Here is a 26,881-nt window from a genome sequence, read left to right as displayed (position 1 = left end):
AACCTCCAGAAGCTCAGTCGAAACAGAGTAGGGAAGGCAATGTATGCAAATTGTTAAAGACATCTGTTTCCCTCATAAAAAAGAATAAACTATTCCATGCATCCATCATTAACTAGGTTCTTTTTGGATAAGACAGCTATAGGTTATGAGAGTCTCCATTGGAGAGGTTGTGTGTGTGTGTTGGTCTTCCTGTAGGAAGACTGAAGCTTCCCATGGTAAGAAGCATAGCAAATATAGCATTTATTTCCATAAAATGTCCCATCCCAGCCAAAATCTGAGTACAGAGCTGAAGGTGAGCAAGGATGGAGAGAAGATTTCAATCTGGGACTTGGCTGATCACAGTTCACCTGTTTTTATCCCAATGAAGAGCTGTCTATACAATTCAGCTGTTGCTGAATAGGGTCTGTTACAAATCCAGACTTGGCTAATAAAATCTCTGCAATAAAAACATTTCTTTGATGTCCAGCCCAGTACATAAAAACCAAAAGTATGCTGTTACCAAGGTGAACGGGTGAATGGTTTGGGTTAACATCTGAGCAGTTACAAATGTCACAAGCTTGGAGAGATTTAAAAAACCAATTGAAACATCCACTGAAGCCAGGTTTCTGGTTTAAATTTAAAAGAAATGAAAATATCTAATATATTTTATGGAGTTGTCAGGCATGAAATTGTGTCTTTGAGAGTCCGAAAAGCACTGAGAATTTAATGCATGTATCTTGGGTAATGACATGCAAATAAAAGAGATAGCAAATGATTCATGATGCTCTATACTAAATACCAGACTATGCAGCAGGGGAGATGCAAGTCTGAAGATAGCATGTGGCATGATTATGATACTGTTCTTCCTTCTGGGTAAGTGCACACTGAGAGAAAAAGTACACATGGCCGATTTATCCTCATGTGAGAGAATGTTTCCAATAAAAAAAAAAAAGATAATCACAAACTTTCATCCAGAGAAAGAAGTGTGTGAGCAAGGTTTTTATTTTATCAGATAAAACCTTTCCGAGGAGAAATTACTGGTTGTTGCTTTCATCCTTTTCTACTTATGAAAGAAAGTAAAACTTGGTTGGACATGGCCACCTCTGGTATGTTCTAGAAGATCATATATGCATCCTATCTATGTATTTCATTACTTCAAAGAAGAGGGCATTATGATCAGAGGAAAGCTGAACCAAATGCATTGAAGAGCGAGATAGGAGGGGGAAAATAAAATAAAAAGTAAAAAAAGCAGTAGAAACAGCACACTCCTGAAGGGTGCAGCTCTGTTTCCATCAAGTCTATATTCACAGGGTGTGTAAAATTTATAATATATATATAAATTAATATAGACACTGCATATCTTTCTGCACAATCAGAGGAATGGTTTTGTTTTGACTTGTGGGATCAATAGAGTTTTCCAATAATAATTTTTCCTTCTTGTAACTCCACAAGAAGATACTAATGGATGATCATACACTCTTTTCTTCACAACCATGGTGTACAGCCGGATGGCCTCAATTGCTCAATGTGTTTCAGACATAATATCTTCTGCACAGAAATGCTGAATGAGGAAAAAAGGCCAACTTAATAATTCAGTACCGTAAAACAAAGGTCAGGCAAAGAAAAACAGTACCAGGAAAGTTCAGTAAAGCTTAGGGAAATCTTTCTCTGGCAACATCTGAGTTTTTCATGAAATGTCAGTGGCTATAGCAGGAAGCCATGTGTGAGTTGAAAGACCACTTGGATAGCAATATTTCCATCTAGAAAAACAAAATCAAAAGGAATGTTGTGTGGTGTTAGTAGGAGGAACATGAGGAAACCTCAATATCTGATCCTTTCATGAATGTTTAATTTTGTTGGGTTTAGCAATTCTGAAATCTAGTATACACCTTTATAAGTTACAGCAGTTAAAAGAAGGCTATATTAGACCATAAAAGAGAAGAATAGACTGCCTTGAGTACAAATGCGAGCCAGCATCTGAGAAGACAGGGAATTGAAGAATTTGTGGACTGAGGCAAATTAAAGCATAATCAAGTTCTCAGCATTATGAGTTTTTGTCCCCCTCTGGTGACTATGAAGCTACAGAGGTCTGTGAAACATTTAGGTTGAAAAGGAAGGTGGTTGTTGTTGCTGTTCTATTTGTTTTGTTTTAAATCCAGACAGGTGCAAGTAATCCTGGGCTATTCTTGCTGCTTCACTGCTAACAAGCCATACAGGAATATACTATTTCATGAATTAAATCTAGTCACAGAGCGTTTCTGGCTGTGAGTTGTCTTTTGTCCATAATGAGTCTTAATGGAGGTGGAGACAGGCAGAATCCTTTCCACGTGGCTAAATTATAGGCTTCAAATGGCTTTTTCATGGATTATGAGGGGAGTGGATATTGGGATTTCAGAGTCATAGAGGTACTTTTTCTCATAGACAGATGTGTCTGTGTTCATGCTCACACCTGTGCACTTGTGGGGTGTAGAATGGAACATCAATTTGTGCCTGCTCACATTACAATTCAGAAGGACAATGATGAGGGTCAGACTTTTTTCCATGGTGTAGCTTTATTGTATCATCTTGCTGAAACCCCATTTATTCCTAGCTGCTGATTAAAAGCTAACTAAAAAGTGTAGGAAATTAGTATGCTCATGAAAGTACAGATCTGTCCAGAGGTCAAGGTAAGCATCAATAGGGGATAGCCATAGTGAAATACATGGCTGAAGTCACTGAAGCTGTGCCTAACCTCTAGGTGTTTGGACAATATTGACCAATGCATTTCTTTTAGTCATACGTGTATTCAAAAAATTGCAGAGACAGAAAGAGCTTTAGAAAAAGAAACACCAAAAGAAAGCACAGTAAATGGGTATTTGCTGAAAATTATAAGAAAAACTGAGGACAATGTGATTCTGAATATCTCCATTCCGTTCCCTTCCCTACAGTACTTTTATTACTAATATAAAAAAATGAAAGGCTGGACAAATCATTCCTGGTCACAAGAGGTAATGATGACATCTCTCCTTTCTCCCCAGTACCACCAGCTAATCAGAGGCCTTGCTTGGGATAAGCATAGATGTGGAGGGCACTTCCTTGGCCTTGTGAATTTAGGTACTTCAGAGTAAGGAAGAAATGTTTTCTTTTCCTTGGTGGAGCTGTATGTTGGGTTCATGTACCTGAAGTGGCTATTACGAACCTGTTTCCCTTGGGAATCTAAAATGAAAAATCCATTCCGATGTTATTCCAGCTGCCATCAGCTGAATTAACAGGTGACTTTTCACCAGCTGGTTCTACACCATCTGGATCTCAAGCACTAACCACACATACTAGTTGGTAATTTTCTTAACCTGCTTCTTTACTGCTTAAACTGAATTGCCAGAGTGATAAAAATGGCATAGTTTCATTACCCATGTCTTCACTCTGTGAATACTTATATAAACTCATCTTCAAAGAGTCTGTATTTGCATCTCTTTGTTACAGTGTAACCACTCTAAACCACTTTTAAGATCTGATGTTCCATCAATATTTTGAATTCATGGGATTTAGTTAAAAGCCCAAGACAGAATGAATCCAAGAATTTAGTGGACTCTGAAAAATATTTCTTTTGGTCATCATCCTAGAGTAAGAGTTGTTTTCCACAATATACATAAGCATTTCTAATGATGTTATGCTAATTTTTATGCATTATCCCACCACTGCTAAGATCACCTATACTGCCAGCATTCTGTATGTCACAAGCACAGTGCAATTCCATAAATGTACCCATGCATGAAGCTAAAATTAGCATTTTGAAAAATACTTCTAGATCCTCCCTTGTGTTGCAGAGAGGAACACAAAATGCAAACCCCTAGAGCTTTAGTTATATTCAATAACTCACTGGAAACTAACTCATTGGAAAATAGCTGTACTAGAGAAGACTAGAGGATTATTGTTAATGTATCAAGGGGCATACTAGTCTACCTATTTATCTTCTTACTGAGCCTAATAAGAGGCAGAATTGTACTTTCTGCATGGCTCTGAAGTGCTGCTGCAGGTCTGTTTGCCTGTCTGCATATGACAGCTGTAGCTTCTGAAATGACTGAAATCCCCACAAACACCTAATTTCAAAGTATCTAAGTATGGAGAAAAGTGAGAAGTGATAATGTCAAGATCCTTGTGTCTAATTACTAAGTCCAGGAATATCTTTCAGATGTTCAATTTGTGAATGGTCAGGAAGGGTTAAATCTTCAGGAATGTTAGAATGATATATCTTCACACACTCTTTGTGACAGCTTTCCTTTTATTTATGGTAATTGGGAAGTAATGGTATTCTGTCAGGTCACCTGTTGAACATCTGGCTTCAGTTTTGGTAAAGTAGTGCATCAAAGGAGTTAAAATTTATTTGACTATGTTTGGCACAGGTCAGAAAACATTTGGCTGTCAAAACACCAGGTAGATTTATGGTTACTTATGGACAGAAGGAAAGTTTTGAGCAGATTTCAGAGAAATAACAATGCTCTTTTCCTTTGATAAATCTATTGGATTTTCATTTTTGTTCAAGTCAACTTCCACCAAGAGATGCAAAATGCACCTACCTGGTTTTGATGGCAGAATAAAATGTACAGAATAAAATGAACACTGAACAATAAAAGTAAAAGGCTGATCTATCCCTTGAGAGGGAAAATTTTTGTTTTGATCGCCCTCTATACAGTAGGTAAATCAAAAATATTTCATGTTGATGAAGCAACCAACCTTAAAGTTATGTCTTAGCCAAACCTCTTTCTGAGTATTATATTAATTTACTGTAACTTGCTCTAATTGTAGGCAGCAATTACAGAATCACAGAATGGTTGAAGTTGGAAGGGATCTGTAGAGGTTATCTGACCCAGCTTTTCTGCTTAAGCAGGGTCATCTAGAGCTGGTTGCCCAGGACCAGGACCAGGTGATTTTTAAATATCTTCAAGGATAAAAACTCCACAACCTCTTTGGGTAACCTGTTCCAATGCTGTCACCGTCACAGTACAAAAGTGTTTTCTGAGGTAGAAAAGAATCCTTCTATGTTTCAGTTTGTATCCATTGTCACTGTTCTTTTCTGAAAGAACCTGGCTCCATCTTTAACCTCTAGTAGGATATTTAATTCATTGATGAGTTGTCATTGAGCTATCTTCTCTAAACTCCCAGATATCCCAGCACAGGTGCTGCAGCCACTTCACCAGTTTGGTGGTCCTTTGATGGACTTTCTCCAGTATGTCCATGTCTGTTTTGTACTGAAAAACCCAAAACTACACATGTGGCCTCACCTACTCAGAGAATACTCAACTCTCTGATAGCATCCTTGTGGATGCAGCCCAGGATACCTTGATTCCAGGAAATGTTGTTGAATCAGGTACAGTTTGATCATTTTTTCAACAGGCATCAGATCCCCTGCTTTGTCCAGTTTCTCACATTTTGTCCAGCTGCTTTTTCCTGCAACATTCAGAGTAAATTTAGGTGAGAGTTCTTTTATGTGTTTATCTGAGTGTGTTGTGTTCAGGCGAAAGATATCCATTTTACTATATCAAATAACAGGGGATTCCTTCTACAGGAAATACACAAAATTGATTTTTCTTCTTTTCCATTTCTACAGTATGCTCAAGGTTGTACTGTACTCCAGCTCAGAAGTACCTTCACAGTGATACACATACCTGTGCTACAGACTGATCATGTTACAGGTGCCAAATAGTGTTTCTATTCTGCCTCCTCATTAGCTCAGACATTTTGGGGTGTTTGCAAGCAAAAATATATTAATGGAAAGTTTTTGGGGTCAAAAGAAGGTGGAAGGCATTATTTGTCTGCTGAAAAATATAATTGAGCAGGTATTTCCCTCTAATGCATCAGCATCTCTAAACTCATAAATATGAGGAATCATAAAGATATTTTGAATTTAGGAACCATTCCAAGAAGTGGCATTGTCTCTGTTGTATCAGAAAACAAGAAATATGACTATTCAGACCCTTCCTTACTTAGGAAAAAATTGTTTACCAGTGTGACTGTAAAGGCAAGGCATAGCAGGCAAGGCTGCAGTTCTATCCAGAGGTAGATGATGGAGTCTGTTTGGGGCAGGTGTGCTGATCAGCAGGAGTGGCAGGACAGAGATGGTGCGGAGAGAGCTGGAGTCTGCACTAGGTCTGCTTGACATCAGGGGACTAGGAGGTGGTGCTGGCAATCAATGCCTGCTTCAGAGAGGACATCTCTGCACACTGGTGCTGGCTGGCAGCATCAGCAGTCACCTTGGCTCTGCAAGCACATACACAAGCTGAGCAGCAGTCCATGGCTGCGTAAATGCACATGTAGCGGTTTGCTCCCTCTGCAAGTGGGCAATCCTGAAAAAATGCAATCTTACCACAGCTCTAACAGCCATGAAATGTGAGACATGAAGGAAAATTTCAGCATAAAGTGAAAAAAAAAGCTCTAAAATATTGAAAATCCTTCAGGCTTTCTGTGTATGTGAAGAATGGAATTCAAGAAAATCTCAGGCTTACTGATGGTTTCTGAGAGATTATTTTAGAACTCATTACTTCAGTATTGTCTGAATACAGTCAGAATTCAGAAGCTGAGACAAAATTGTCTTAGTAGTAATTTCATTTGTGCCATCTCAAGCTCTAGGCTTGCATTGAGGTTCAAAGTATGATTTGGTACCTGATGGGAACTGCTTCTCTCATTTCATCATGTTCACTGACAAGCATAGCCCATGAAAACTAACTCAAAATTTCATGGGCATATTTGAACACTAGTTTGATGTTAACAGCAGCAGAAAGCAGACAAAACTGCATGGATGTTTGACAGAAATTTTAAAGTGGGGAACTTGGAAACTGGATATAGATGGTGCAAGACTTCTAGAATTGCTATTTTGTTCAAGGAATACACACCAAAACCATTTTCATCCAGTATTTTGACTTGTTTTTATTACAGTGTAAAGATTAGGCAGAAGCTCCCCCTTCTTGCACACCGTGAAAGCATATGCCATACAGGCAACTCCTACAAAGTTAGGCTGGAGAAATAGCCAGGAAAAAAGAAGGGTCTAATAAAAAAAGGATTGATAAATGGAAGCCCCAAACCCAAACTTATTAAATAGTTCAGGATGATGATCCTCAGACTTATGATTTCAGAGAACTATAGATGTTCAGAGGTGTGAGGCAGCTCTGTGTTTTCCAGGATAAATGCAGGGGGATTGATTGAGGGTAGCTCTAGGCAAAGCAGAAATTACACTAAGGATATTTCATGGAGGCCAAACCCACAACTTTACAACCTGCGAAGGGAAGCATAAGACTTCCTAAACACCCTGGCTAGATATAACTGTAGCTGGAAACATAAGCTGACAAACAGGTTTTTTGCATTAAATCTTAAGCTATTTGAAAAAGGGTGGTATGAGAATTAAGGGTTGAAGAATTCCCCTAAGGGAGAACACAGATGGAAGAGAAGACAATACTACAATTACTTGAAATAAGAGGAAAGTAACAGAATTCAAAAGTGGAATTCTTTCCTTGAAAGGAATCTGCTTTGGTCAGGGGGTGATGGAAAGGACTGTAGCTGACGGGAAAGAGATGGTGGCAGGGTGAGAGGAGCTGAAAGAAGAGGAAAGCATCTGGACACCTGGGGGGTCTAATAGGAAAGTGCCAGAAGGCACTATTTTCTCTGGTTTTAACTTCACTGTATTCTGTGTTGCAACAGATTTATATTCTACCTGGTTGCCACTGTTTGCCATGTGCACTATATTTCTGGGTCATAAGAAAAGAACCTATTTTTATATTTACAACTTGTCTTTTACCCACCAGTTCATAGGATGGACTGGCCAGGTGACCCTTAGCTCCTCTTGAGGCCAGTCCTTGCATGATCATAGGCGGGATTTGTGTTGGAAAAGAACTCAGTTGTTCTCCAGTGCAAACTCCTTCTCAAAGCATGGTCTGCTCTCAAGTTAGACATAGTTGTTTCAGATCTTGACAGCTGCCAGTCAGCCCTTGAAAATATCCAAGGATGGAGACAGAGCGATCTCTCTGAGAAGGCTCCTCTACTTCTTGAGAAAAGTTGCCATGGTATAAGAGGGTTTTTTTTCCCCTTAAATCCAATCTGAATCTCTTCTTTCAGCTTATGTCTGTTATTTCTCATCCTTCCACCATGCACTGGTTGCTATGTCTTGTTGATGACTTCTTTGTGGGCACTGGGATTCTGCTGTTATATCCCCCCAAGACACCAAAATCCAAAGATGAGATAATATCATCAATACCCTACCCTTACTGTGTTACAACACCTAAAGGCTAAAGGGCACTATTATCTGCTGGGCAACTTTCTTTATTAGAGCAAAAATTTTCTGAAATGGAGCCAAAAAGAAATTGATCCAGAAAAAGACAGATATTTGGTTTTGCTAAACTGTGGATGCTCTTTCAGATTTTGATATTTCTGAAAATAAAATAGCACAAGTACTTTTGAAATTTCTGCCACTTCCTTATTTTCAGCATCTCAACATTAATGTAAAACCAGCTCTGTACATGAGGAATATGTATTTTATTAAAATTTGAGAAATGCAATTTTTAAATGTTTTGTGTAGATTTCTGAGCCTTAAAAAAATTAAAAATATTGAAAATGGTGAATAGTGCCCATTAAAGATGAACTGAAGAAGTGCATGAAACAGAACCTGCACAAGGTTTAACATTTTTTTCTTGCAAAAACGATCCTCAGAGAGACATTGTATCTTTACTTCCAGGCATTAAGCACCTACAGAAAATTTCAAAGTCACTTGTCAAGTTTATCAGTGCTTTGAACACTCTTTTAAACCAAAACCAGAAAACTTCTGTTAAATTTTACCAGGCATATATTTTGCCGATAAAATCTGTACTAAAAAAGATAAAATATCAAGCCTCCCATCTTGGGAAACTATATGAAGATGTTTACAGAAGGTTTAGCACAGACTTATATAAGCAAAGCAAATGTTGTAGAAAACAAGTCTTACATATAAACCTTTAACCAGAACTTCACACTTTGATAACCTTTGTAGAAAGGCAAAAACAGAAACTAAAGGCTAGGATTTCTGAGACTCCTGAAAAGGATGGACCTGAAGGCTTACAAAAAATTGAATGCCCAGCTCCTAGGCAAAACTCCTATCTAATACAAGTAGGAAAAAATCCCAGCTAAAGCCAGTGTGAACTGCAAGATGAAACAGGCCATGACCCAAGTCCCAGCAGGCATTCAGTGTACTCTAAAAAGAAAATAGGAGAGAAAAAACCCCACACACCAAATTGTCCAAATCTTCTCAACTTCTTTGTAGCGAAGGTATTTCAGCTCCTGCCAAAAATGCTTAAACTTTCCTAGATCTCATCTGTGAGACAAGGACAGAACACAAGGCAAGGACAGAACCTGGTCAGGATCTCTGAAGTTATTGCCTTGTAGCTCTGTTTCACTGTTAAATTTGACTGTAACTTGCTGGCAAACAGATTGGAAAAAGTATGTCCTAGGTTGATAAATACCTAAAATGCAGAGCCTATCTCAGACTGCACAGATGAACTGATTCCAACCATTCATATGAAAGCAGAGAGGAAAGCAATGTTTTCTAACCATAAAACAAAACAGGAAAAGAAATCTTTGATGTTGGAGAATAAACAAGGTCAGCTTTTCAAAAGAGCAGATTCTGGGGGAAAGGTGCCTTTTTTTACTCTCCACCTACTGTACTGACACATGAGACAGGATACAAACAACTACTGTCAAAGTCACACTTATGTTTAAATATTTACAAGGTCATTAGACATGTTGAAGTTCAGGGCAATACACTGAATTAAAGATTTTCAAGGAATAATGTGCTGGTTCTCCATCCTTAGAACAGTTAGAACAGGTGCTACAGACATTTCATTATTATTACTAAGGAAATATTAAGTAATAAGCTCTTAATATTTTTTTCTAAGTCTAATTGATAAAGCAAAAACTGAAGTCACAAATAGCTTTTTTGAGAAATCTACAATAATGTGAATGACATATATATATATATATATATATATATATATATAAAATATGGATATAAATGCATTCTTTAGCAATTTAGCATTTTATATTGATTTATGCAAATTTTCATTCCATGTGGACATATAATTGAGCTTCAATCCATGGCCCCAATTGCAGTGGAAAGTTAAAAAAATCTCAGAATGAAAAACATTAATATTTAATCTGCTGTTCATAATTAAATGCACAGGAGCCTCTTGTAAGATGACAAAACCTTACATTTGGTGTAAGTTCTTTTTACATTTTTGTAATAATTACTTGAATACCCTTGATTTATACTTCAAACACTGGCAGGAAATACAATGTTATCTCCCAGAAAAAGAGTGACAATTCATTAATGTGGATACCTCTTATCAGAGATGAGAGTTTTTCCTTCTGCAGTCTTTCCATTCTCTCTGAAATAACCCTAGAACTCTCTGGTGCAACTTACATTGAGGTAAGGATATTGTCAAAAGCAATTGCAATGCTTAAATCTAAACAGCGAGTTGTTCAATTACCCATATACATCATGCAGAGGAAATTAAGAAAGGATTTTCAAATTATTTTATTAGGTAGTGCTGTGGTCTGTGGACTTGTTATCTCACATGATGTCTATTTAACTGTAGAAATCAAATATGAACATGAAGGTTATGAAAAATCTTAGCAGAAGATGGTGAGGGTATTTTGTCCCCTTGATCACAAGTAAATAGGAAGTATGTGCGCATATTAAACTGCCCTGTATCTGTGCATATTATTCTTTTTCTGGGATGCCACAGGACACCCAGCAGTCCATGCAGCCAGAGCAATGCAGCCCAGTGCCAGCTCTGACCCTGCTCAGCCCAGCTGTGTGCAGCAGGAGAGGCACTCCTGCTGTGTGGCAGTGCAGAGGCAGCACTGGGGCATCCCCATCTCCTTTGTCCTTCCAGTTCTGCTCCAGCCTTGTCCCACGATCAGCAAGGTGGGGCTGCTGGGGAGGTGTGGCAGGAGCAGCACCTTCCATTTGTGCGGAGCCCAGTGCGCACACACAGCAGTCCCTGGCTGCAGACAGCCCATCTGCTGGGGCTGGGGACGGTCGAGAAGCTCTGCTGGAGGCCATGCCACAGCCAGGTCTTTCCAAAGATCTGGACAAGTGGTTTGAATCCGACTGAAATCACTGTCCCCCAGGCAAGAAAGAGCGAGCACTAACAAAAGCCCAAAAACCCTGAGTGTGTTTAGTCCTGCTCCTGCTTTCAAGTCACTGTTGTTGTCTCATCCATCACAGACACCCCTTTCTTCTGGATCAAGTCTCTGCCTTCAGCTCTTTCAACTCATTAGTGAACCATTCAATGTGTCTTCCTATTATGATGCCAGTATTTATTACTCCAATATGGGAAAAAAAACCATGCATGAGAGAAGGAAAAGAGCGAAGATTATAAATACATTTTCTTAGCTTTTTGCACTTAGACTGTCAAAAAGATTCATGACTGAGCAATATAACAGTAGGATAATTAAAAAGCCATTCTTTTGGAATGTCTTCAGAAGTCCCTGTTTTTGGCACGCTGCTAAAATAAAAGTCAGCATGGAAGTTACAAAAGATTCTATTTTTATTTTCACCCCAGTGATTTCCCCCATGCTATCCTGACTCAGATTTCTTACTTCTTTATGTGCAAAACTGAAGTAAATGAAGCACACATCAAAATCGTTCATCTAAGAGAGGAATCTTTGAAAGGATCATTTCTTTAACAAGGATCACTTAACTTTCCTTCCATATTTTCTAAAATCACCTTCATTTTTCTTCTGAACTCAGAAGTCCCAAGGCAAAACTTGACTAAAAGAATTTAAAATGTTTAATGTACCTGCCACCTATATAAGATTAAACTTGTATTATCTCTCTACCATTTTGAACAAAATTTTGAATTATCTTTGCTTACATTTATGTTTTAAGTAGACTTCCTGGATTCATCAAAAAACTCATTTCTAACTTCATCCAACATATACCCAGCTCACCTTTTAGAACAGCCTATGTTCTGGCCATTCTCAACTCTGACCTTTTATCACAAAAAACAGATTGAGGAGTTAAATAGTCTTATTGATTGCCACTTTAGCTGTCTGAATAAAACCCACAAAATTAAAGCAGTTTAGGGCCTGAAAACTTCTTTTGGTTTAGGTAGGTGGCAGTGTTCAAATAGCCTCATGTTTCCCTTGAAATTCCACAGTTTCTCAGTTGAATTTCAAGGGAATGTGTTACAATTATCTTCTTATCTCTTTACTGCCCTTTCTGAGGGGTTGAGCTTTCCTCAGTGTTAGAAATCTAAAACAGATCACTGAAATGAAATATATATATATATATTTTTTTTTTTCTTTTGGTACTCATATCAGCTCTGACTTTGCCCTACATCAGAAACATCATTAAAAGAATGTGGATGTAGATTCACGACATTTATAGGGTTGGATGTTATGATATGCTCCCAGTTTATGGCCTCCATGTATGAGGCTTCATAAACAACTTTTGTGAAATCCTATCTTCACTCACGATAATGCCAAAATTCCTGTGAATGCCAATGGAGCCAGGCTGTCACTGCTCAGATTTTTCAGGGGCTCTTTGGTAGGTTTTCAGCCCTTGTGTGCACCACAGAATTCTATCTGTAACCACAGTTGTGCTGCTAAAAGCCCTTAGTGCAACCACAATGGGCAGGAAGTGTTTTCTGACTGAAAAAGTGTTTTGTAGGTGTACTTCAACTATTTAAAAGTCATAACCAAACCCAACTGAAATTCTCTTTTGGCAACACAAAAATGTTCATGTCAAGAACTTTGCTGGCATTGGATCATAAGCTGGAAGAGGATGCACACGAGATTTTCATTTAATGTAAATGTGGTCATGTCAGGGTAACGTGGGATGGGTATGGCCCACCTGAAGGGATTATGAAATGGCTGCTTTTTAAAATCAGCTGTTATGAAAACTTTAACCTAATTAGGAGGGGAAGAGATCTTTGTTACTTTGATTTGTGTTACTGGACCACTCAAATATTTTGGCCATGTTTAAGACCCTACTGGAAAAACCTCCTAGGACAGGACCTGTTCAAAACACAAACAATGCAGGACAGAAGAGAAGGATGTAGGCATTGTGGGCACACATGAAGAGTATTAGCACACCATCAGCATTAAAGCATTTTTCACCATTTTTGGGGAGAAAAAGCCCAACAAAGCTGCTTAGATTCAAAAGAGAACTAATAAGTGACTGTCATAGCCAAAACATCTCCTCCAACTGTGAGGGGCCAATTAAAAGCAAGCGCTAAAATGGTCTTGTTTGAAAATTGTTGCAGCAAGCAACAATTAACAAGGTTAACACTACAAGTCAACCAGAGGTGGAAGTTGATGTTGTGATAATAAATAAGAAATAGGTGGAAGAAAGCCCTGAATGATCTTTGAAGTGATATCACTTTTGTTTGAGGGGGAGGTGAGGAGCCAATTGTGCACTAAGAGAAGGGTATCAAGATCAAAGAAACAGGCTGGGAAAATGATCATTAAAAGAGCATTCTTGAAGACTCTGACCAGACAAGAGTGCATTTGTTAAGGTCAGGGGAAAGGATGCTTAAGATATGAGTGTCTGTATGACTTGAACTGCCTGTTACAAATCTTGTTGAAAGATAAGATTCCTTGAAAATGTCGGATGTCAGGAAATGCCTGGTAAGAAGAGCAATGGATTGTGCATGTTCATGTAGTCATACACAGAGCATTTCAGCTCTCACTCATTTATGACTCTGCCATTATACAAAAGCAATCATGAGTGGGAATAAACACCTCAAATATAGTACAAAACTGAATATAATTAAGTGACCATGAAGTCTAAGATACCTGCAATCTAAATGATGGGGTTTTTGCTTGTTGTGACAGCAGGATCTATTCACCTTCATAATAAAGCACAGTTACTACCGTGGTCCTCAGGCTGTAACAGATGAAATCCTGGCAAAACATGCTAAAGTGTCAATAACCATGAAGAACGGAAAAATTCCAAAACCTATTTATTTACACTTACATAAAGAAAGGCATTTTATGAATCTGTGCTGCTACTACTGAAATGTTTGCTAGAAAAATAGGCATGATGAGCAAGCCTTCTAGCACACCATTGAGGATATGCACGTCTAGAGAGCTAAGCCTGGGTCTGGAAAAGGCCAGTAGCCTCCCAGATAAGATGCTAATTATTAGTGCTTGGTTGCTCATTGAGAGAGTGCAGAAATCCATCTTACCAACTGTGGAAAAAGAGAGAATTCTGGCAAGAAGCTAGCAGAACCGCATGCCCTTGTGCAGGGAATGGTGAGCAGGTACTTGTTTTGCTGACATCTTCCACCGAGCTTCTGTCAGAACCATTTAGTTCAGCACTGTCTGCCTGAACTGCAACATTTTAAACAGTTTTTCACACACAGGTGGAAACATGGTTTTAGTGCTGTGGCACACAACTAGGTGAACCCTCCTAAGCCATCAGTGTTCCAATAGAAAGCCAGCCTGTTATTGACTAATGCAGAGGAAGACATCTTCTGCACACAGGTCTAAGGAGAAGTGAAAAAAATGAGAGACAAACTTAAGTATGCCTTATATATATTTTTATATAACCTTCTGTATTTTCATGCACATATCACCACATTAAAGAAGCAATTTCTCTTCAGAAAGATGGTCTAATTGTGTCATGTAGAAACACAAGCAGTACATACTGAACTTCTGGTCATATATTTGGCCTAACTATATGTAGTTGTTTACCTCTATGCCTGAGTGTAAAGGGAGTAAAAAACAAAATGAGTCTGAAACTATTACTCACAACAGAGCTGGCCTCCAGAGCTGGCTTTTCCGAAGTGTAAACAGTGAAGTGAGAGTGTTCCATTTTCAACTGCAGTACTGTTTATTTAAACCCAAATCTGCAAATATGATTGAAGTTTGGCTTGGATTCAACAATTTGATAAGGTATTTAAAGCTGCAGTACCATGTTTTGAATCACAGACTATTTCACTTCTTTCAGACTTTTTGTTATGTCATTAGGCAATTTCTCTTTCTTTGGCTTATTTTAAAATAATTTTTAAAAGATATTAGAAGTGGAACTGTGGGAAACTCTGCTATAAAACACAAAAAGCCACAAACAAGGCTTGTCTGCTGAATAGAATTTGGGCCTCAGAGGCCTTTCCTGAGTTTCAAAGATTTCCAAGAGTTTGCTCCAGGGTCATCTTGGAGCTTCTGGCTAATTGAAAATATAAAAACAAGAATTTTAAAAGAATTTTAGGCACTAGGAAACTACAAACAAAAAGTCATCCTAAGATCTGTTAGCCTCAGTGGAGTAAACAGCATTTGGAACCTGATGCACTTCAAAGTGAAAAGCTTTTTAAAAATACATCAGCAGCATTTAATAATCCTTTACTTTTAGATTGTCTGATAAAACAAGCTGAATTTAGCAGAAAGCTTGCAGCTGAGGTCAACACTCCCTAGATTGCAGCCACATAGTATTCTTAATTGAAAAATGTTTAGAGGCTGAACAAAGAAAAGAAAATGTCATAATGTTCTATTTCCAAGCAGTATAATTAAAGCATCGCATAAATAACACAGCTTCCCTAAGGTCACACCAAAAGATCAGTACCAATGTAGGAAGAGGTGCAAGAAGTTCAGGTGGTGGATCTCCAGCTTTATCCTGGAAACAACAGTTTTTCTCTAATTATGAGAATCTTGACAATCAGGAGTCTTAGATGGTCGAGGAATTCCTACTTGCTCTACTGCTTGCCCAAAGGAAAAGGCTCTAGCTATCTGGAAAGAGAGAATGGATAAACTATTTGCATTGATGGCAACAGAATGAAATTTCTAAACTCCTTCTGTCTTTAGGAGGTGATGATTTTGTCTTTTTAACACAACTACAACTGCATCAAAAGCATTTCTACAGCACCTGTTCTTAAAATTAGTTCCTTAATGACATCATATGACATGCTTCACATTGAAATTCAGCTGACCATTATTAAGTCTTTTTTAAAAGAAAAAATATTTATTATGAATTTAAAAAAAACCAACACAACTTATTCAGGCATGAAGTTCAGTGAACCACATCATCAAACATTTGGGAGACCTGCACAATCAGATTTAAATTCTGGCAAGAGTATGGGACAACTTTTCTGTTACATAGAAAGCTTCTTTCTTCTCCTCCCTTGATTATGACACTGTTCCCTAAACAGTAATTTGAAAGATATGCCCCTGGCATGATATTTCATGTTGGAAAGTTGCAGGTTAGCATCTGCATGGAGCCTTTTGCAAGGAATTGAAGGCATTTTTATCAAATGCCTAAGTTCTGTAATTCACCCAGAACATTCACTAGCAAAATTTTCCGCATCGGAAAACAGAAATGTGGCTTTCATAGGATGGCCTCATGCCAAATAGAAATTTCCCTGTTTGCCACACACCCAGAATGGTTCGAAGGATCTGCAATCATGCACTGTGGTGCTGTCCTAAGTGGCGGCTCAAATGCAAGCTGTGGCTTTGCATGTACTTCAGCATAGCAAAGCTGAAGTCAGTGCTACACCATTTTCCCCAGCTGACAATATAGACCTCAGTTCACATCTGGACATTTTGTGTCTTCACAAGACACTACTGTCTAGGAATTTGTAAAAATTATCTATGTCTGGCACAAAACAGTCTGTACAGAAAGCAGATTACAGCTGCCTCACAGAGTCTCTAAGTCCCAGAACATCCAGCAGCTAGATGGGCCTGTGTTGATGGATTCATAGAAAATATTAACCTTGAAAAAAATTAATATTAAGCCAGAACCATACATCAACTGTGTGATAGCAGTGGCTGGGAAACAAGAGCAAGCACAATACATGTGCTTACACAGCATACTTACGCACATGCACAGGCACACCAAGTTTCAGCTTCTGTTTTCATTTTGTGTTAGGAAGAATCTAAACCCTCTTTTTTTTTCCCTCTGAAACTTGGTAAAACGCAGAAGCCTCATAATGAAAAGCTGCTACACTCAGCTTCTGGAGCCTCACCACCACTCGCCTGAGAACTCCAAACCACCATGTAGCATGGGACATAGCTCTCTTCTTCCCTTGTGAGAAATGTCATCCTAAATCTGAGCCTCCTCACAAAAAGCTTTTGAAAAAACTAGATTTTTTCCTGAAGAGTTACAGTTTCAAGAAATCAGAGTGTTTTCAAGGGAAGAGGTGTTTAATAAAAAAGAAGCCCTGACTAGCTTGTGTGGGGAAAACCCCTTGAGAACATATTGATTGGCACCTTGATGCTTGATGCATGCCTGCTTCACCAGACCACGTCCTTAATATTATACACACGTAAAACTATCATGTCTTTCATCCTGAAGAAATGTGAAAGTAGTCCTAATGCAGCACACACTTGATGCAAATGACTCGGTCCTGTCTCTGGCAGATATCTGAATCCCATTTGTCCTTCAAACCAGGGTAATAGGGGGTTGTCCTTTGTGGAACTGGTTCTCCAAATTAACTGAAAATTTTATGGACTGAGGTCACCAAGACAGCAGTACATGTGGTGGAAAGGCTATGGATGGGGATTTACCTAAGATTTGGACTTCAGTTGCTGGTGCCAGTAATATTACCTTGTGCAGTTACTTGATATTTGTATTTTTTTTTTTATTTTGGCATATGTCTGCATGCATATGCCAGTGAATGTTATGATCTTTCCTGCAAATATGTACTAGATCCCTCCAGACCAAAATGCTTTAAATAAACCTATGCTTCTAATTGAGCACACCCATGTCAACACTGATGCATAACATATACGTTGCAGTAAGCTTCATCTGAGTTAGAACCAGGGCTTAGTTGTACCAGTCTGGCAAACATCTCATTGGAATACTTTACTCTCATAGTTAAGTGTAGAAGTGACTATTCCAGGAACTCTGAAAGACACATGCTTGGCTCATTTTTATTAGGTAAGTCTGTAAATAGTGGTGCTGTGCTGGCTGGCACCAGAATAGGCCTTGGCCCTCAGCATTGCACAGGGAGCATAAACTTGGCAAGTCTGCCTTACAAATCACATATAAATCAAACCTGCCCAGGAAACTGGTCCCATTGCTAGAACTCCTATTCCCACACACAGAAGTAATCTTTGAAGCCAAGTGCCTTAAAGATGTTTTTGTTTAAACTGTGGCGATGTAAACTTTAAGGTTTCAAGGAGTTTATTCCTTCAACAAATATTTTTACAAGACAAATAAAAGTTGTCCTATTTTTATATTGTTTTGTATTTTCTTTGTGGAACCATAACATTTAATCTACAATAATCTGATGAGAAAATAATCCATATCTGCATTATTTTTTTTTATTACAGCTACTGTTTCACAGCTTCTCTCATCCCACATGGTTGTGAATAATTGTTTTGCTCTCTAACATATGCATATGCATATTATTTTATATATGATTTGAGAATGGGTGTGGAAATGTAAGCTGGAATGTTAAACTTTTATCTAGGTGCGACAGTGTATGAAGTACTGTAGATTAATATATATTGGGAAAATATCACATTTTAGTCTGAATCATATGCTAGTTTTTCCCAAGGAACCTTATCAGTAATAAAGCAGGCTTAATTTTTCTGCTCCTGGAAATTTTTGAAATTTTATTCATGTTGTTTCTGAACACAGGGAAGTGGAGGTGCATCCGCTTCCAAGTGAAGTTAGTGTGTGCGATGTTCAGCAGTCTCAGCTAACAGTCACAAGATGAATATTCAGAAATCACTTCTGAAAAATATTAACTTTCTGTTCAAGTTTGAAGTAGATAGTGGTTTGAATAAGGCTTCATCTTCTCAGCTCTAATTAGTATTGGCTAAAGACTTAAGTACTTTGACCCTTATCCTTGTGCATTACCCATGAAAGAGACAGACTGAAACCCAAGCAGAAACCACTTATTGTTGAAGTCATGTATTAAGTTGCCTCAAAGTATTTCTGGATTGCAGCCAAAATGAACTGATTTGTAGAAGAGAATGATGTTTAAATAAATATGTATGTATGTATATATCACATCATGTAGCTAGATGCTCAGAAGGCGAAGTAGAACTTCTCCACAGAATATAATGTTTCATCTTTAGACTGGTGGGAATTTTATTGGCTTGAAAAGTAGATCTCTTACTGAAAATATCTACAGAGAGAGAAGTTATGTTTGACAAGCCTGTTCCAAAGTAATACTCCTATCACTAGTAACAGCTTTTATAATTAAAACAAACAGATCACACCCGTCAAATTCATTTCAGCTACAAAGTTTGTGGCTGCTGCCATTAACAATTACATTTGGTACAAATGTGTGGGAGTAACCCATACTGCTGAGTGTATAAGATAATTTATTTTCTTATGCAGACAGGCTTTTGTTGTCAAGTGAATCTAATATAGTGGTAAGGTTCTCAAATAATTTTACAAGTTCATCACTATACTTCATAGAGGTTATTTTCCCCAAATTCTGTAAATATAAAATGTACACCTCTGAGGTTGTATGTTTTTGAAAGGTAAGGCATCAGTATTTGTTCTTGGGATATTGCTACTAAAGGCAAAAGGTAAAAGAGGGGAGTACTAAGCATTCACTGTATTTTCTCTCCAAAACACTCCACCTCAAAAAAACTTGTACATTCAACTTCCACAGCAGTGAATTTTTCAGAAATCTTCTTCACAATCCTTGTGGAAAGGTGCTTGCCAGATTTCTGTCCATTATCTTCAACAAAGGATGCACTTAAAAGCCAGTGGAGTGTTTGCAAGGCAGAAGGTTGGAACATGCATGGAACAAAGGAGGGTCACTCTGGATGCTGTGGTCCCCCAGAAGGATGAAGAGAAACATTTGTTATTCTTGTCATCTCACCAATGATTTTGTGGGCGTTTGTAATGATTCTGACTGCAGATTAGCCCCGTCAATTCCAAATAGCTGCTAAGTGATAAAACAGAATTCCTGTACCAGAACACCCACTTCAAAGAAAGGGGGATGCAATTTAAACAGAAGAAGTACAAGATAGAGATGAACAGAAGAAGTACAATACAGAGATTAACATAATTGAATGGTATCAAGCTCTAAGCTTAAATGTTAAAGTTGTCTAATTACATGAAGAGTGATTTCTGATATGGAGGAGCATAAACAATTCCAGTGGAAAAATATAAGCAGGATATTAAAGGAAATGCTAGGGTAAAACAACAGCAAAGGTGGTATGTCAGCAGAGATTTAAGTGAAAGAAATGGGGAGTTTGCACACTGGAAGAAGCATGACCCAAATTCCACATGCAAGGATGGGAAGGGAGGATACAGCAATGAAACAAGAGGGATGGGAAGGGCAAAAATACACAACATGATTCAAGAAATGAGGGTACAGCAGTACAAAACTTCTGTCAGGGCTTTTGAACTGAATGTTGAAGGAGTGAGAGAGAAAAGAGGACTTAGAACAGAGAAGGAACAATTATTCAGCTGGGGAAAAAGAAATTATTTTTAGCTGGTGAGTATTAGGTAGGCTGCATAGGGGAAGCTGGGTGCTAGGAAATGTTCACAAAAGGAGGTTGAGGTAGCCATGAGAGCAAAATGATGAGTGACACAGAAGAAAAATAGGTAGGTTTAGAAGATTATAGAAGCAAAGAAGACAAAATTGACTGGGTACTCAAATATTAGGAAGTGTGGAGTGAAAAGTAGTTTCATGGTTGTAAATCTCAGTGTCTGGAAAGATGGAAGACTTGTCAACAGTGATGAAAGAAATGGCATGGGGAATGGGTTTGGAGGAAAGACAAGATCCTGGTAATTATAGACCAGTCAGCCTGACCTCAGTACCTGGCAAAATAATGGAACAGTTTATATTAAGTGCCATCATGCAAAATTTACAAGATGGCCAGAGTATCAGACCCAGCCAGCATGGATTTAGGAGGAGTAGGTCATGTTTGACCAACCTGGTCACCTTTTATGACCAGGTAACCCGCTTAGTGGATGCAGGGAAGGCTGTAGTTGTTGTTTACTTGGATTTCAGCAAGGCCTTTGACACTGTCTCCCACAGCATACTCCTAGACAAACTCGCAGGCTGTGGCTTGGACAGGAGCACTCTTTGCTGGGTTCAGAACTGGCTGCATGGCCGGGCCCAGAGAGTGGTGGTGAATGGTGCTGCATCCAGCTGGCGACCAGTCACCAGTGGTGTCCCTCAGGGATCTGTGCTGGGGCCAGTTCTGTTTAATATTTTTATTGATGACATGGATGAGGGTTTAGAGACCTTTATTAGCAAATTTGCAGATGACACTAAGCTGGGAACGTGTGTTGATCTGTTAGAGGGACAGAGAGCTTTGCAGAGGGACTTGGAACGGTTGGATGGATGGGCAGAAGCTAATGGGATGAAGTTCAAGAAGTCCAAGTGCCGAATCCTGCACTTTGGCCACAATAACCCCCTGCACCAATATAAGCTGGGGACGGTGTGGCTGGACAGTGCTCAGGTGGAAAGCGACCGGGGGGTGCTGGTTGACAGTCGGCTGAACAGGAGCCAGCAGTGTGCCCAGGTGGCCAAGAAGGCCAATGGCACCCTGGCCAGTATCAGGAACGGTGTGGCCAGCAGGAGCAGGGAGGTCATTCTTCCCCTGTACTCGGCACTGGTGAGGCCTCACCTGGAGTATTGCGTCCAGTTCTGGGCCCCTCACTTTAGGAGGGACGTTGAGATGCTTGAGCGTGTCCAGAGGAGAGCAACGAGGCTGGTGAGGGACTTGGAACACAAGCCATATGAAGAACGACTGAGGGAGCTGGGGTTGTTCAGCCTGGAGAAAAGGAGACTAAGGGGCGACCTCATCACTCTCTTCAACTTCCTGAAGGGTGGCTGTGGTGAGCTGGGGGTCGGTCTCTTTCTCCAGGCAACAACAGACAGAACAAGAGGACACAGTCTCAAGCTGCGCCAAGGGAGATACAGGCTAGAATTAAGGAGGAAGTATTTTACAGAAAGAGTGGTCAAATACTGGAATCATCTACCCAGGGAGGTGGTAGAGTCGCCATCCCTCGAAGAGTTTAAAAAAAGACTGGATGTGGCACTTGGTGCCATGATCTAGTTGAGGTGTTAGAACATGGGTTGGACTCGATGATCTTAAAGGTCTCTTCCAACCTAGAATTTCTGTGATTCTGTGAATTTATCTTCTTTCTAGTTAGTTAAACTGGGGCAAAGGGAAGAGGGCAGAGAAAAGGCCTGCACAAAGGAAGATCCTGAATTTGAAGAATTAGACATCAAAATTGCTGCATAGGCACTGGGCAGGACACCAAGGTGGTGGTGAGCTGACCCAGGAGAACAGTATGTATAAAAGCATGAGACGATTAAGGAGGTGCACCCAGACATCTGTGAGTCCACATCAGCCAGCAAGAGATGCTCAGTTTCAAAACCTGCACCATGGCACCAAGCCAGTAAGCTACAGCTGCTGCATCAGCAAGACTGACAACATCTGAGGAAGATTTTGAGTTAGCAATTTCATTGAGGTCTGCACTTGACACAAATCCAACAAATATATGTTGAGCTACAAACTTTCCATATGTTAAAACTACTGATTTCCCCTGAAAGCTATGCACATCTCATGGAGGCCTGAAACAATATCTTCTGAGATAATAGCCCTGGCACCTAGAGCAACTTAGCTAAGGTTAACCTTCCAAAAGTTCACTCTCTGCAGTAAAGAGAATTGTTAGAACTGATCTGACAAGGATTGTACTTTAAAAAAGAGCAAAAGCATCAAAAAGAAGCAACACCTCTGTGTCATCTACCCTGAAATAACTTACACAGAAATCTCTGCATTTCATGTCCACAGACTTTAGAATGCAGGGCTGGTTTTACTTAAGAGTGAAAAAAATCTATGTAATGTAGATGAAGCAAGGATTTTTTTTAATCAATCTGGACATTTACATGAATAATAAGAATAGCTTGAGTAAATAGAACAAAAATTAAAAAAATATGGAAGAGATATTAAACCTCAGACTTTTAGGCTCAATACATGGTACGACTAAAGAGCAGCACGAGAACTTTCCACATCTTTCTGCTAATGCTGGTCAATATCAGAGACAAAATATTGGGGTGCATTATGCAGTGGGTACCATGACAGGTTCCTGCGCTCTTACTTGTGCCTGATGCAGGTACAGGTACTGAAATAGGCAGTTCTAGAGAGGTCTAAAATAGACATCTTTATGTTGCTCAATGGCAGTGGTTCATTTTCCTCTCTTCTCTTTGCTTGTTTTTTTAATTAAATTCTAAGAGAAATCTAAAGTGAAAAGAAAATTATAGTTATAAGGTAGAGATCTTTTAAGTCTAGTTGTAGAATCAGCTTGTGACCATAGCTGAACATGACAGAATTTTTGCTGAACCACAGCAAAGCAGATCATATGTTTGCCATGTGGATTCTTAACTCTTGTAATGCATTTGAAGTATCCATTTCCAATTTTAAAAGGTCCATGTCAGAAAAGTGAATCTCAAAATATACAGCACCATTCCTCTGCTCTCTTTATTCCAATGAAAAACAATTTACAGAATGTAGCCCAGCTGTCAATTCATTTCATACCCAATTCTCCTTCCCATTAATCTCCACTTATTTAAAATGCCTTAGACTCTTCAGAAAGGAAGCTTATCACCAAATCCTCCCTGGGAAGGTGGATGAGAAAAGCATGAGATGGAAGAGAATGAGCTGTTAAACCCCGGGTCTCTGTCACCATGTTTGACAGCGTGGAGGGGTAGGTGCTCTGTTGTTCCAACACTGGAGGGGAGTGGGAATAATTGCCTGAGTGGGGCACTGCTCCTGCCTGGCACCTTTACACTGTCGAGCAACACAGTCGCAATCCCACACCAGACGGTGTCAGTTTGACCCTGGACATCCCGCTGCCATTGAGCCGGCTGGTGATGCACACCCTTTGCATCCCTCAAAGGAAAAAATGCCCAACAGGAGATTTTGCAGGGTATTTGGGTGCTGCAGCAATACAACCCTAGTGGGAAGACTCAGTTGCCTCCTTTAACCTGACCATTTAATCTGTACGGGCATGATAAATCATCATGCAGTGATTCAAGGGTGTGCACATCCTTATAATGCTACTGATGGGTGTCCCTTCTGGCTCACTTATTTCTAGCATTGCACCCTTAGCACCCCTATTGCCTTGTTCTGCTTTAAAAGAGATAATACCTGACACCTCATGGCAGCAGCAGCCACCAGATGAAGGAAAATCACATTAAATTGACATTAAAGACCACAGGAGATAAAAAGCCCTCTTTATATTTAGTGTAGAATATAAGGCCAGAAAGCAAGAAAAGCTGAAAAATTATTCCTTGAGAAATACAAAGTGGAAGAAAGCTTAGTGAAATCAGACCATTTTTCAGAGTTAAAGAGGAAAGAGAAATCAAAAAGTCTGCATAAAAACAAAAAATAAAAAATTCAGTAAATAAGAGAATGAAGAAGAGAATTTGGGTTGCCTGTTGGGGGAGAAGAAAGTGAACATGAGGTGTTGAGGGGATCATGAATCATGCTTTAATATGAAAAGAAAGAACTTGTTAAAAAATGGAAAAACAAAATAGTAAAGGAAATTGACAGGCACAGAGGTGATAGGAATCTGAAATGCTTTGGACTTTATGATTAACAGAGAGCAGGGGAAAAAGAATGAAGGACAGAGAGTTTTTTCTAGAAAATATCAGCCTGGCCTTTAAACAAACCGTCAAAAATACTGTGCATGGGGATACAAATGAACAGAAGGGAGAAGGCTCAGTCAGACTGTGACAACAAAGTATGATAGTGAATGAGAAAGAAAGAAGCTTGTCTTTTTGAAAAAAATCTACAAGTGCATAGGAGGTTATCAAAATCATGGTGCTTCCTCTAGAGATGATGCACAAGGTAAATTCAGGGGCAAATATAGCCAAGATGAGGAGAGAGCAAAAGAAATATACAGTGCATCAGATGGACAGACAAATGAAGTGGAGAGAAGTAAAAAGTCTGCCAAGTATGAAACTGAATATAGAGCTGAGTTGGCAGGTAATATAACCAAGAAATTCTCCCAACTCTCAGTCTGACAACCTGCTTTATTAAAGTTTTATAAATGTTTGAAATCTGACTTAACATTTCTGAGGAAATAACTCCATAACTATATATAAATATCTCCATAACTCCAATCTGATTCCCTACCTTCTCTTTCTTTGAATTCTTCCATCCTGCAATGGTTGCACCATTCACTCTTGATTGGTAGTGGAGGTGTGGGGGGTTTACTGCAGGATTTTCATCTTAAAAGCAGCTGAGAAATGGATCAGTCCTGTCTGAAGGTAAAAATCAGTTTTTCAGACTGTTGCTGACACAACAGATCTTTTTACAGAAAAGAAACAAAAAGGACCATTTTCCTCACATTCTGTAATTTTTTTTCGCTATAATTCGTGTAGTAAATCTCAGAATTTTCCCTTGGTAATCTAAATTAGGCTGAATAAATTTTTCTCTTCATCTATGGGATTGACTTACTACACAGAGGGTAGAGTTAGTCTGCCTGTCCTTGGCATTGAAAATGCAAATTGAATCCTGGCGTTGACAAGAATGTTTGGATTTGGTATAAAAGAGACTTAGTCACGGTACATTTCCAGCTCCTGATTATGCCAAAGCAGGAGGGCTGAGTGAGTGCCAAGAACCAGCGGTTGCCACTCCCCCCCCGAGGGAAGGAAAAATGGATAGCCCACTCCTGGCCCACACGCACTTTCTGTATTTCACTCTTGTGAGCTGCCTGAAGAGACACTACAAAATAAGGAGATAAATGTAATTTCGAATGGTGTGTTTATTTTTGTTTCTGGTATTTGTTCAGAGCAGATTTGCAGAATGAAACTCTGCCACTACTGACTCAACAAGCACTTCACCCAAAGGTACCAAGTGGCTTCCAGTGTTATTCAAAAATGGGTTTATTTCAATAAACCCATTTATGGATCTTTCAGCATTTATGCACAGATACAGTAGTCTTTTGCACACTGTAATATGAGTTATATTAATTTAGGTGCAGGACTCTTCAATTCTTACAAAAAACTCAGGTTGCTCTGACACTTTGTAAGGACTTTAGCCTCAAAAACAGAATGGACATGCAGCTGTGTCCTGAAAAGTTTCTCCTGCATACTTCCTGATTTGAAAGGCAATAATGGGTGAGCCCTTATAAATCCTCAAGTGAATGGACCAATACTGGCATTAACCATCCTTATATAAATGAAAACCTAGGAAATCCATTTAAAAACCTCCAATCTCAACTCATCTTAACTAAACAAATATAAATAGTACATTTCTCCTCTGTTAGTTTTACATTCTGGTTCACAAAAAATACATTCTAAAGCATTACTATTAAATTTAAACACTAAAAATTGCATAGATTTAATAATCTCTGCTCTATCTTAGCTTCTAGTAGACAAAATTCATAAGACAAATCATTATCACTTACTCTCCTGTGCGCTGTAACTGTATCTGAATAAATTCACTGTTTGTCAAATGAGGGAAAGGAACAGGAATTGCATGTTGCAACCTTCTATTTACGATTAATTAAGACTCATGGGAAATGTCTAGCTTGATTGTATTCAATGTTTGAAGGGGTTACATGGTAGAAATAACATCAGCAAAAAGAATGGTAACTCAGGAGTTGTATTTGCAGGAAGAGGGGGAAAACAAGACTACCCAGATTCTTGTGGGCACCTCTTGTCTCGAAGTTAGAATTTCTTGCTTGCTGGCCAATCCTGACCATGTTTTACCTTCCTTTCTATACAGGTCATGTACCATAAAATCAGTAAAATAAGGGAGTTAAGGTGGTGGAATTTTCTTCCAGGAGATGGGAAATGTTATTAGGCTTAGGTTTGAGTTGTTGCTTTGGGTTTTTTCTTTTGCATGATAACACCTGTAAAGATTACCTCATGGGGATATTAGTTGTTATTCATGACTTTGGGAGTTGTACTCCATTTCAAAGAGCAAGTTCACCTCAGTTCATCAAAAGGTACATTGTCTTCACTAAATA

General features: G+C 39.0%; 1 long non-coding RNA gene across 1 annotated transcript in view; it reads right to left on the bottom strand.

The window, feature by feature from the left end:
- Positions 1–25,096, bottom strand: part of LOC134416743 (uncharacterized) — a 59,461-nt gene extending 34,365 nt beyond the window's left edge. Inside the window, exon 1 of the long non-coding RNA XR_010027361.1 lies at positions 25,042–25,096. This is a non-coding gene — a long non-coding RNA (uncharacterized LOC134416743). The remainder of the gene's footprint in view (positions 1–25,041) is intronic.
- Positions 25,097–26,881: the final 1,785 nt, after the last annotated feature.

Source organism: Melospiza melodia, chromosome 3, assembly GCF_035770615.1.
Source record: "Melospiza melodia melodia isolate bMelMel2 chromosome 3, bMelMel2.pri, whole genome shotgun sequence".
In the NCBI taxonomy this organism is placed as follows: domain Eukaryota; kingdom Metazoa; phylum Chordata; class Aves; order Passeriformes; family Passerellidae; genus Melospiza; species Melospiza melodia.
The sequence above is the reverse complement of the archived record's forward strand: the minus strand, read 5'-3'. Positions and strand labels throughout refer to the sequence as shown.